The sequence below is a fragment of the Carcharodon carcharias genome, chromosome 2 (genome assembly GCF_017639515.1).
Source record: "Carcharodon carcharias isolate sCarCar2 chromosome 2, sCarCar2.pri, whole genome shotgun sequence".
In the NCBI taxonomy this organism is placed as follows: Eukaryota; Metazoa; Chordata; class Chondrichthyes; order Lamniformes; family Lamnidae; genus Carcharodon; species Carcharodon carcharias.
In genome coordinates this window covers 116,626,271-116,638,760 of record NC_054468.1, presented here as the reverse complement: position 1 = coordinate 116,638,760, position 12,490 = coordinate 116,626,271, and positions in this window count along the sequence as shown.

Genomic DNA, 12,490 nt, shown 5'->3' with positions numbered 1-12,490 from the left:
TCTGTAAAAAATACCCTGAATTGCAAGATTTTATGCCCTCCAGACTTAGCCCTCACACCACCACCCCCCCCCCCCACTCCTCCACCCACACCCCATGGCCCCTCATACCGTCCATAGCCACTCACCAAGTATCCACCATAGGCAGACCTCAGGAGCCATGTGGAGATGAAATAAAATAAACTTCTAAAAATCTAATACAGCTCTCACTATACAGATTTGATAGTAGACTCATGGACTGATAGATGTTTACAGCACAGGAGGAGGCCATTCAGCCCATCACATCTGCATGGGTTGACAAAGATCTAACTACACTAATCACATTTCCCAATGCTTGGCCCATAGCCCTGGAGGCTATGGCAATGCAAGTGAATATCTAAATACATCTTAAATGTTACAAGCGTTTCTGACTCAACCACCCTTTCAGGCAGTGAGCTCCAGGCTCCCATCACACACTGGGTGAAGAAATTTCTCAATTCACCACTTAGCTGTCTACCTCTTACCTTAAATCTATGCCCCATGGTTATTGACCCCTCTGCTAATGGAAAAAGTGCCTTCCTATCTACCCCATCTATGTCCCTCATAATCTTATACACCTCCATCAGGTTCCCTTTCAACCGTCACTGTTCCAAGGAAATCAACCCCAACCTATCCAATCTTTCCTCATAGCTCAGACCCTCCAGCCCAGGCAACATCCTGACAAATATCCTCTGCACCCTCTCCAGTGCAATCACATCCCATTATCCCATTATGAAACCGTCAAAGCTTTTAAATATCCTCAAGTGGATAATCTCTTATAAAAAAACATCAACATTCTGTTCATACTCCTAATCCTTTGATAGCTGCTTTAAGCTGTGAATCAAACAGTAAGCTCAGAACCCTCTGCTGACATAATAGTAGCATTTGAAATCCACCCAAGCATTCATAATGAATAACCCTTAGAGAAATGTCAACAAATAGCTCTATTGAAACCACTGGAACAGGTGTTATGTCAGCTGGCCTGTCAATCAAAACAGTCCAGCAGAGTTTTTTTTTAAACAATCAGTGACAGCTGCAGCCAGCATTTTTAACAGTTTAAAGAGTGGGCGAGTTTAAAAACTTCAGATCATGACAGTTAAACAGACCTTATTTGACCTTCAAGAGCATTTACGTCTACTCAATAAATTTGTGACTCCCACGCTGCAGGTTAAGTCCCTTGCAAAAATCAAAATGGGGTCTGTTTGAACTCAGCGCTAAGTTCAAATGGCCCTGGTGAGTTCAGGGATTCACTTTTGTGAGAATTACACCGAGCCTCCTTTCTCCTGCCGGCAAAAAATTGGATCTGTCGCAAATGGGTGCAGGATTTATGCATCTGAGTCCTGCCTACCATTTTCAAAGGCCCCAACTCCGTGAAAATCCAGCCCATTATCTTTGGACCCAGCCACAGACTCCTCTCTCTTGTCACAAATTCCATCACTTTTCCTGACTACTGGCTGAGGCTGAACTAGACTGTTTGCTGCTTTGGTTCATATTTGACTCCGAGCTGAGCTTCCAACCTCACATCTGCGCCATCGCTAAGGCTGCCTGTTTCCACCTCCAGGGCATTGGTCAACACTGCCCTGCCTCATCTCTTCTGCTGCTGAACCCTCATCCAAGATGCTGATACCTCGGGACCTGACTATTCCAACACACTCCTGATCAGCCTCACACATTTGACCTGTGGTCAATTTGAGGTGATCCAAAACCCTGCCATCCGTGTCCTTACTCAAACATTCACCCATTGTCCCTGTACTCACTGACCAACGCTGGCTCCTGGTTAAGCAATGCCTCAATTTTGAATTTCTCAACCTTGTTTTCAAATCCCTCCATGCTCTGACCTTCCCGCTGTCATCTCCTCCAGCCCCACAACCCTCTGAGATCTATAGACCCCTCTAATTCTGGCCTCTCGAGCATCCCTGTTCTTAATTACTCCACCATTAATGGCCCTGTCTTCATCTTTTAAGGTCCTAAGCTCTGGAACTCCCTCCTTAAACCTCTCCGCCTCTCCACCTCTCTATCCTCCTTTAAGACCCTCCTTCAAACCCACCTCTGCCCTAATATCTCCATATGTGGCTTGGTGTCACATTTTGCTTTATCACGCTACTGGGGTTTATTATGTTAAAGGTGCTATATAAGCACAAGTTGTTGTTATACTGCATTGCATTTTTCCCATGGGCAGAATTTTCACCTTGGTGGGCGGGCGCGTGCCCGGCCCGCTTGAGCGTGAAATGACGCAGGTCGGTGTCGGGCGAACATCCCGACGTCAATGCACAGTTGCACAATAGTTCAGTCGGCAGGCACGTACAGGAGTGGGCAGCGCACCCGCTGACAATTCAAAGGCCTGTTAAGGCCACTAAAGTCACAACTAAGTTAAATTTTTTGCTGCTCGTCCAATCTTACGGTTGGTGGGCAAGTATAAAGGCCAAGTGGCCTTTGCATTTTTTTGGAAACCTCATCCACGGACAGGGATGAGGTTTATAATATCAAATAAAAATAAAATATTTCAAATTTCACTCATAACATGTCCCTACAGAGTCACGTACGTGTTTTATAACACTATCCTAATCTTTATTTCTTTTTTTGAAAACTCGTCATCTCCTTGAGGCCACTCTGTGCCTCAGTGAGATTCTCAAGTGTGCACTCACACGCACGCTGATCTCGCCCGACAAAGGCTAAATTCTGCCCCTTGAGAAGTTGCCTTATTCAAGTCGCTAAAATAAATTTCAAAGGTTTTCCCCAACACTCCATGTTTGACTGACTAGTGCATCATTTCCAAACACGTCTCTAACTTGGATGCTGGGAATCTGAAGCCCAGCAGTAGAAAGCACTGGTACTTTCACCTGCATCCTACCGTTCCATGGCAAAACTCATCAGTGCAGTCAGGCAGCCAGCAGGATCCGTTTCCTGACATATAATTACAGCAAAACCCCAAGCAACAGCTGGTCTTTCTTTATTTTGATATCAACAACCTAGCAAGCAAATGTTCTGTGTTACAAGCAACAGAAAAACAGATGTTTATCTAATGTGTGGACAATTAGAGCGTTAAAATGCAAAGTGTCGCTTTGATATGTAAGAACTTCGCCTCCTTCTACGTGTAGTTCCCACGATTACATGAGGAAATTAAGCAATATGAGAGTTATGTTAGTTTAGGCTCCAGAAAATTAAAACTGAACGGATTGCAAGGCTTTCCTTTTGTGTCCTGTCAGTAAATTCTACCCCACTGAATCACAGAATCGCTGGGTGTTTACAGCATAGGAAGGAGGTCACTTGGCCCATCGTGCCCGTGCTGGCTGTCTACAGGAGATACTCCCCTTGTCCCACTCCATCACCTTTTCCCTGTAGCTTTGCAATTTTTTCACTTCAAATAATTATCCAATTCTCCTTCGAAAGTCTCGATTGAATCTGCCTCCACCACACACTCAGGCAGCGCATTCCAGATCCTAACCACTCACTACCTGAAAAAGGTTTTCCCCATGTTGCCTTTGCTTCTTTTGCCAATCACTTTAAATCCTTTGGCTCTCCACCCATCCACCATTGGAACAGTTTCTCCAGGTCTACTCTGTCCTGATCCCTTCTGGTTTTGAACACCTGTAATAAATCTCCTCTTAATCTTCTCTTCTTCAAGGAGAACAGCCAATAGCAAACTTCATTCTTCAAAAGGGACCAATGCTCTTTCCTAACACTGTTCAATATTCTTTCATAGGATGTGGGCATCACTGGCTATGCCAACATTTATTACCCATTCCCTAATTACCCTTGAAAAGGTGGTGGTGAGCTGCCTTCTTGAACCACTGCAGTCCATGCGGTGCAGGTACACCCACAGTGCTGTTAGGGAGGGAGTTCCAGGATTTTGACCCCGTGACAGTGAAGGAACAGTGATATATTTCCAAGTCAGAATGGGGTGTGGCTTGGAAGGGAACTTCCAGGTGGTGGTGCAACTTGCATCTACTGCCCTTGTTCCTCTAGGTGGTGGAGGTCATGGGTTTGGAAGGTGCTGTTGAAGGAGCCTTGGTGAGTTTCTGCTGTGCATCTTGTAGATGGTACATACTGCTGTAACTGAGCATTGGTGATGGAGGGAGTGAATGTTTGTGGGTGTGGTGCCAATCAAGCAGTCTGCTTTGTCCTGGATGGTGCCAAGCTTCTTGGGTATTGTTGGAGCTGCATTCATCCAGGCAAGTGGAGAGTATTCCATTATATTCCTGACTTGTGCCTTGTAGATGGTGGACAGGCTTTGGGGGGGGGGGGGGGGTGGGGTGGGGGGGTGGGGGGGGGGGGGGGCGCTGTGTGGCAGGGGGGCATCAGGAGGTGAGTTACATGGGGCAGGGCTTGTTCAACCAGATCCTTGAACCTGTTCTGCTGTAATGCAATAATATCAAATCAATAGAAATTTGGGAATGATTGGCCCAATCACTTTACTTTGATTTACAATTTTTCAGGAGTCCAAATCTACATATATAATCTCCTCAATCCAGGTGTAAATGAATGGTCTTCTCAGTCCTGTCTATCTCATCTGCCTGCTGTTCACAGCCTTGTGGCTGCATCATGACCTTCACATGGAACTTCCTCAAACCTTATTTTCTCTATTGCATGCCAACATTTAACTTTGAAAATATGTAGCAAAGCATTCCTAATGAGAGAGCCCAATCTAACACGGCAATAGTTTGCCATCAGTCTGTTGATGAAATCAATCAAATTGTTCAAAAAGCTTTCTGAAAAGAATTTGTCTGCCATTTGTATTTTTTTCACTAACTGAAATTTCTAATGTCCAAAATGAGATTTTAAATTAACCAAAAAGTTCTTAAAATTTCACAACAGCATGATTAAATATACCACCTGAATTGTCTTCTTTGTCTTTTAGTGCCTTCTTTTAAGATGTTGACTTCACCTCAGCCTACTTCAGCAGCTGAAATTCTGCTTGGGAATTTTTACTTTATATCACTTGGGGTGGAGCTTAAATCTCAGTGTGCGCGCAGTTTGAATAATTTCCCAGCATGCAATCATGCATCACCATCACCTAATGGCCCCACACCAAGTCAAGATTTGTAAGTTTGCTTGCTTTGATCCAAGTGAGAGAATATTGCATTGGATACTCTGTCTAGAATATTCATCAAGGGCACTGAGTGAATCCTTTATCTTGCCCCTTAGGACCTTGTCAAAAGACCACCTGTCATTTACTCCCCCAAAGCTTTAATTACAGAAAACTGGATTATGTTTAAGTTTAATTTATTGTAGTTTAATGTGGATCTTCTCCTTTCTCCTTTGCTCATCTCCTGAAGGATTATCTCTTGGTTAAGGGTGCACTCGTGACTTGTGATAACTTTTCCGGTGTGCTGCTTGACAGTAATAATTGGCAGGGAAGTCATTACAGAAATATTACACTCAAGCACCATTTATTGAAATGCGCACAGCCAAGGAGAGTGGACATCACCTCATAGCCTTACTACACAAATCTTGCTTGCTTTTTCACTCGCTAACCCAGTGTCATATGATCCAACTGTATTACCCCGACCACTGCTCCTGCTTGGGTCAGTTAAGTCAATGTATGCTGGGAATCAAGTCTGGGGTAATCTCAGTGTTTGTGGCTCACCTACTCATTGCATAAACCAGCTGTTTTTTTTCCAGAACTAGCTATCTTTACATCACGGCTCAGCTGGTGACACTCTGGCTTCTGAGTTACAGTTGTGGGTTAAAGCATCACTGCAGGGACTTAAACAGAAAAGCTGGGCTAACAGTCCAGTGCAGTACTGAGGGAGGGCTGCATCGTCGGAGGTGCTGTCTTACAGGTGAAATGTTAAACTGAGGGCCTATCTGCCTCCTCAGGTGGATGTGAAAGATCCCATGATGTGATATTAAAAAAGAGCAGGGGAGTTCTGCTCAGTGCCCCTGGTCAATATTTAATCAATTAACATCACAAAAAACAGATTATCTAGTCATTGTCACATTGCTGTTTGTGGGAACTTGCTGTCCAAAAATTGGTTGCCATATCTCTTACGTGACAACATTGATGACACTTCAAAAGTATTTTGATGGCTGTAAAGTGCTTTGGGACACCCTGAGATTGTAGAAGGTGCTATCAAATGGCAAGTTAATGCTTTATCCTGTATGTATCTTTGATAAAATGCGCTAAAACAAAAAACTTCAACAGTAATCTCCGTAAAGACAGTTCAGTCTTGGAAACAAGTATAATAACATAGCTTGTCAAATGAAGAGATGTGGTACATAACACATGTAAGCACATTGGTTTGAATCCTCTGCACACATAGGAACATAGGAGTTAGGAGCAGGAGTGGGCCATTTGGCCCTTCGAGCCTGCTCCATCATTTCAATAAGATCGTGGCTGAACTGGATGTGGTTTCAACTCCACTTTCCTGCCTGTCCCCCATAACCCTCGACTCCCTTGCCTATCAAAAACCCATCTAACTCTGCCTTAAAATTAAATTCAGTGACCCAGCCTCCACTGCTTTCTGGGGAAGATAATTCCACAGACTGACGACCCTCTGAGAGAAAAGAATTTTCCTCATCTCTGTCTTAAAAGGGAGATCTTTTTTTCTTAAACTGCGCCCCCTTGTTCCAGTCTCCCCCCACAGGTGGAAACACATTGAGTGATATGGAACTTGGATTCGCGATGTCCTTAATGCGTGAGTAAACGTACTCATTTTATTTAGCACATGTTAATTGACATTAATCATCCAGTTATAAATGTGAAACAATTCTTTGGTGTTTCCACAGGTCTTGAGGAATAAATGGTTTGCTATCTGTCTGCAAATGATCCGTGTTAATCAGCATTAATGAAGTGATATGTGTTTTTTCTTATTCATTTGGAGGATGTAGGTATCGTTGGCATGGCCAGAATTTATCGCCCATCCTAATTACTCTTGAGGATGAAAGCTAAGCTGCTCAATCTATCAGGAGGGAGGTCTATCACTGGTCATGCACTTGTGGCTCAAGAGACGGAAAGATGGGCTTGGAAAAAGGTGAAATGGTGAGAGCTCTACATGAGGAAATACTGGAGGATGTTTAACCTGTGTTGTGATTGGAATCTATGAAGAATGAAACGAATATATCTGTGGGGAGGTGAGATTGACATTGTGGTGGTGATATGCCTTTTTGGAGAAAGTTGAGGTACAGTTTGCCGTGGGAGTCTGTATGGGTTGATGCTGGTGGTTGGGGATGGAGGGGGTTTGCTGGCTGGGTGATGGTGTTGCTGCCAGATCTGTGAGAGTACACAAACCCGTGGAGAATGGGTATGTGCGTGCGTGAAATTTATGGGTCCAAACTGTGGGACAAACTGCATCTTGGCACCATGCAGCCCGGGACACGGGACAGTGGACTCAGATACTGGATGATCCCATAAATTGAAGGATGGCTTGATCACCCTGCTTGCTGCATTCCCTCACCAATCCCCAAGATTGTCCCCTCCCTACCTACCCTCAACCCCACCTCCGATGGTGGGCTGGCTCAGCGTGCTTTTGTGTTTTCCCTCTGAGATGCACAGGAGCCTCCATTTTGTGCCTGTAACTCACTGGCTGCTGAATCGCTCCAGCCTCCTGCTGGCAAAACTAGGTATGTGGTACATGTCTCCCACTAGAATCAGCATCAAAAATAACCTGCTTGCATATATTTACATACAATACACAGCACAGAAATAGGCTCTTTTGGTGAATGAGTGTGCTGTTTATGCGCCACTCAAGCCTCCTCTCATCTATATCTTATATTTGAAGGGTCATTCGGACTCGAAACGTTAAATGTGTTCCTCTCCGCAGATGCTGCCAGACCTGCTGAGTTTTTCCAGGTATTTTTGTTTTTGTTTTGGATTTCCAGCATCCGCAGTTTTTTGCTTTTATTTTATATCTTATCAGTATGGCTCTCGATTCCTTCCAGCTCATGTGCTCATCCAGCTTGTCCTTAAATACATTGATATTATTCTCCTCAGCCACTTCCTGTGTTAGCAAGATCCACTTTCTCACCATTCCCTGGGTAAAGAAGTTTCTCCTGAATTCCCTATTGGATTACTTGGTGACTATCTTACATCAATGGTCTCTAGTTTTGCTCTTCCCCATTAGGGAAGATATTCTCTTTTTCTACTCTACCAAACCCTTCATAACTTTAGAGATTTCTAATAGGTCACACCTCAGCCTTCTCTGTTCAAGGGAATCTTGTTTGCCACAATAAGGACAACCAAAGCAATTTCCCTTGCTTTTGCCTCCTTGTTCTGTGTTAATGGAGCTGTCAAGCCCAGTGAAGGTGTGCCCTATTCATAACCTTAAATGTGGACTGCACTCAGCATATCATTTTCTGGAACTGTGTTTTATTTGAAAATGGACATCATCAGCAGCAAGCTGAACATAAGACCGTAAAATATAGGAGCAGAAATTAGGCCATTCAGCCCATCGAGTCTGCTCTGCCATTCAATCATGGCTGATAAGTTGCTCAACCCCATTCTCTCGCCTTCTCCCCGTAACCTTTGATCCCCTTACCAATCAAGAACTTACCTATCTTGGTCTTAAATACACTCAATGACCTGGCCTCCACAGCCTTCTGTGGCAATGAATTCCATAGATTCACCACTCTCTGGCTAAAGAAGTTTCTCCTCATCTCTGTTCTAAAAGGTCTTCCCTTTACTCTGAGGCTGTGACCTCGGGTCCTAGTCTCTCCTACTAACGGAAACATCTTCCCCACATCCACTCTATCCAGGCCTTTCAGTATTCTGTAAGTTTCAATCAGATTCCCCCTCATCCTTCTAAACTCCATTGAATATAGATCCAGAGTCCTCAAACGTTTCTCATATGTTAAGCCTTTCATTCCTGGGATCATTCTCGTGAACCTCCTCTGGACCCTCTCCAGGGCCAGCACATCCTTCCTGAGATATGAGGCCCAAAATTGCTCACAATATCCTAAATGTGGTCTGACCAGAGTCTTATAAAGCCTCAGCAGCACATTCCTGCTTTTATATTCTAGTCCTCTCGAAATAAATGCCAACATTGCATTTGCCTTCCTAACTACCGACTCAACCTGCAAGTTAACCTTAAGAGAATCCTAGACTAGGACTCCCAAGTCCCTTTGCACTCCAGATTTCTGAATTCTCTCCCCATTTAGATAATAGTCTATGCCTCTATTCTTCTTACCAAAGTGCATGACCTCACACTTCCCCACGTTGTATTCCATCTGACACTTCTTTGCCCATTCTCCTAACCTGTCCAAATCCTTCTGCAGCCTCCCCACCTCCTCAATACTACCTGTCCCTCCACCTATCGTTGTATCATCTGCAAACTTAGCCAGGATGCCCTCAGTTCCTTCATCTAGATCATTAATGTATAAAGTGAAAAGTTATGGTCCCAACACTGACCCCTGCGGAACTCCACTAGTCACCAGCTGCCATCCTGAGAAGGACTCTCTGATCCCCACTCTCTGCCTCCTGCCAGACAGCCAATCTTCTATCCATGCTAGTAACTTGCCTCTAACACCATGGGCTCTTATCTTACTGAGCAGCCTCCTGTGCGGCACCTTGTCAAAGGCCTTCTGGAAGTCCAAGTAGATAACATCCATTGGCTCTCCTTGTCTAACCTGCTCGTTACCTCCTCAAAGAGTTCTAACAGATTTGTCAGGCATGACCTCCCCATGATGAAACCTTGCTGACTTTGCCCTATTTTACCATACATTCTGAGAGCTAAGAAACACAAGCATCTTCCTCCCCAAAACCACATTGATTATGGATGGTAAGGGAAAGGGTACAGGGGTGTCAGTTCTCTCCTGACCCGGTCCGTAACAGAGCATGCAATTGCTGATGTGCAGCAGAGTCTGCACAATTGGGCAGGAAGGAAAGTGAGGACTATATGTATGCCAAGTAGCATGAACAATAAAGATAAACTATGTGAAGTTTTATGCAATATTTTTAAGAGTTCAGGGAGGCGAGAACTACAATATCAGTGAACAAAAACAGAAAATGCCGGAAAAACTCAGCAGGTTTAACAGCACCTGTGGAGAGAAAGACAGAGTTAACATTTCAAGTTCGTATGACTCTTCTTCAGAGAACTACAACATCTCTGTTTTACACTTGTGCAGGGGGTCAGTCAGTAACGCAGTGAGGATTCTTGGCATTCCTTGGTTTTTGGAAGGTGATTAACAATAATTGCATAAGGTATTGGCACCATCAAGCAATCCAAAAGTTTAGATCTACACAAAAAGCCTTTCAGTCCTTCAGCATGCAGAACATACAAACATACCAACAAGGAGCAGGAGTAGGCCATTCAGCCCCTCGAGCCTGCTCCGCCATTTAATAAGATCGTGGTTGATCTGATAGTAAACTGAAATCTGCATTCCACTTACCTCTGATAACCTATCACCCCCTTGCTTACCAAGAATCTATCCACCTCTGCCTTAAAAATATTCAAAGACTCTGCTTCCTCTGCCTTTTCAGGAAGAGAGTTCCAAAGACTCACGGCTTTCGGAGAGAAAATTTTTTTTTCTCATCTCTGTTTTAACTGGGTGTCCCCTTATTTTTAAACAGTGACCCCTAGTTCTAGATTCTTCCACAAGGGGAAACATCCTCTCCACATCCACCATGTCAAGACCCCTCAGAATCTTATATGTGTCAATCAAGTCGCCTCTTACTCTTCTAAACTCCAGTGGATACAAGCCTAACCTGTCCAACCTTTCCTCATAAGACAACCCGTCCATTCCAGGTATTAGTCTGGTAAACATGATGGTGTGCAATGGGGAAAACATTCTTTGCCAGTCTGTTGATATTTAAAAGGAATTATAAATGCAAGGTTGGCCTTTGAGAGGCAATTGGGTAAAGGACTATAATATTGATTTCCGATCCCTGTCCATCATTCCTAAACAACAGCTGAGCACCAGACACACAGCACAATGCAAACTGGCGCATATGGTCAAATCGTTCAAACAGATTCCAATGATGTGTTACTATGGCGATGGCATGCAGTATGGAGGGGTCAAAGCACATCAGATCATTTTGGTGCCACATGACTTTCAGCTTGACATGTCAGGACGATCTGGCTGTAGTGAAGAAGGAGCTTAACAGTTTGCACAAGCTGTTGATGGCCATAGCTACTTCTGCCAACTTCAATTCACTCCAACTTCAGTTAATCGAAACTGTTTACCACATGAGGCTAGGAAATCTGCTTGGTCACAAAATAAATCTGCTCCCAAATACCAAATCCTATGGTAAATTCAACTGGAAACAGCTTCCTCAAGAATATTGCTGGAGGCAACCAAGATGACTTTTCACAAATTGTTTTGTTGTATTTCACACAAATGTTGAAGTTACTAAGAAATAGCTTTTCTTTTAAAGACATGCTGCATACAATATGTCAATGTAATGGATTCCATTATATGGCAGATGGATAAAGTTTGGGTGCAGATCACTGAATGCTGGATCAGGATCGGGAGGCTGAATGGCCTCCTCTTGTTCCTATTCAAATATTTGAAAACAATTGTTATGGTGGTAATTATTTGGCAAAATAATTTTGTAAGAAATTATCCAATTGTCATAGTTAGTTGTTTCACCCCATGAGATGCATCAACAGTACCGCTTATTGTTTTATATGCATAACTCTTGTATTCTAATCCAAATCCATTTCAACAGATTGGATAGTGAGGATTCTGTCTAAGGCAATTTAAGGCCCTTCTGCCATCTCTTCTGCCACCTTAGTGGATTGCTGAGTTGCTTCTACTGTCAGTTCCAAGGATATGTTGGCGACCTTTGGTGTCACCATTGCCAATATGCTAACTTCTGGCCTGTGGATGTGGTAACCTCAAATCAACAAGGCGGCCTCCAGATGACCTGATGCTTTTGGCATCTGAATGAGATTGTGAATTTCTGATAAACCCATTAGAATCAAAGACTGCACGCTGCTTCCCATGTCAGCTGTGTCTACACACAAAACAAATTTAATCAAAAGCTCCACGTTGCTAACAATAACACTGGGAACATGTTGCTCCGCAAAGGATGTAGACTAAACCTGTTGTCAACCCAAATCAGAGTAACCTGACTCTCTGTACAATGCTAGAGCAGTGGAATAAGTTCCAACTGGTATGTCGTGCCAGTTGGAAATGTTTCATTATCGCTGAGTGCATTTGCCCTCCCTATGCACATGCTGCTGTGCAGTTTTGGTTCCTGAACTGGCTGTAGCCATCCCATGATTTTTACAGAGGGTAAATGCAGAGCATTACTGTTTTGTAAAAAGCCAGGTGGGTCCCAAGCTGGAACTGAGATCTACATTGAGATGGGGTGGGGTGCTCCAGTAAGCCTCACTGCTCCTGGTGTTAGGATTGGAAATGCCCCCCACTCGCAGGAACCGGGTCAGCTCCAGTGTGAACACTGGCAGTGAAGCCACACTCATTGCACAGACTGGAAAAATACGCCCCTGAGGACTTCGGCACTCTGTCACTTTCAGAATAATTAACGTACTCAAAACCAGCGGCTTGCTCTTTTCTGCAGTCAGTCTGGAAAAAC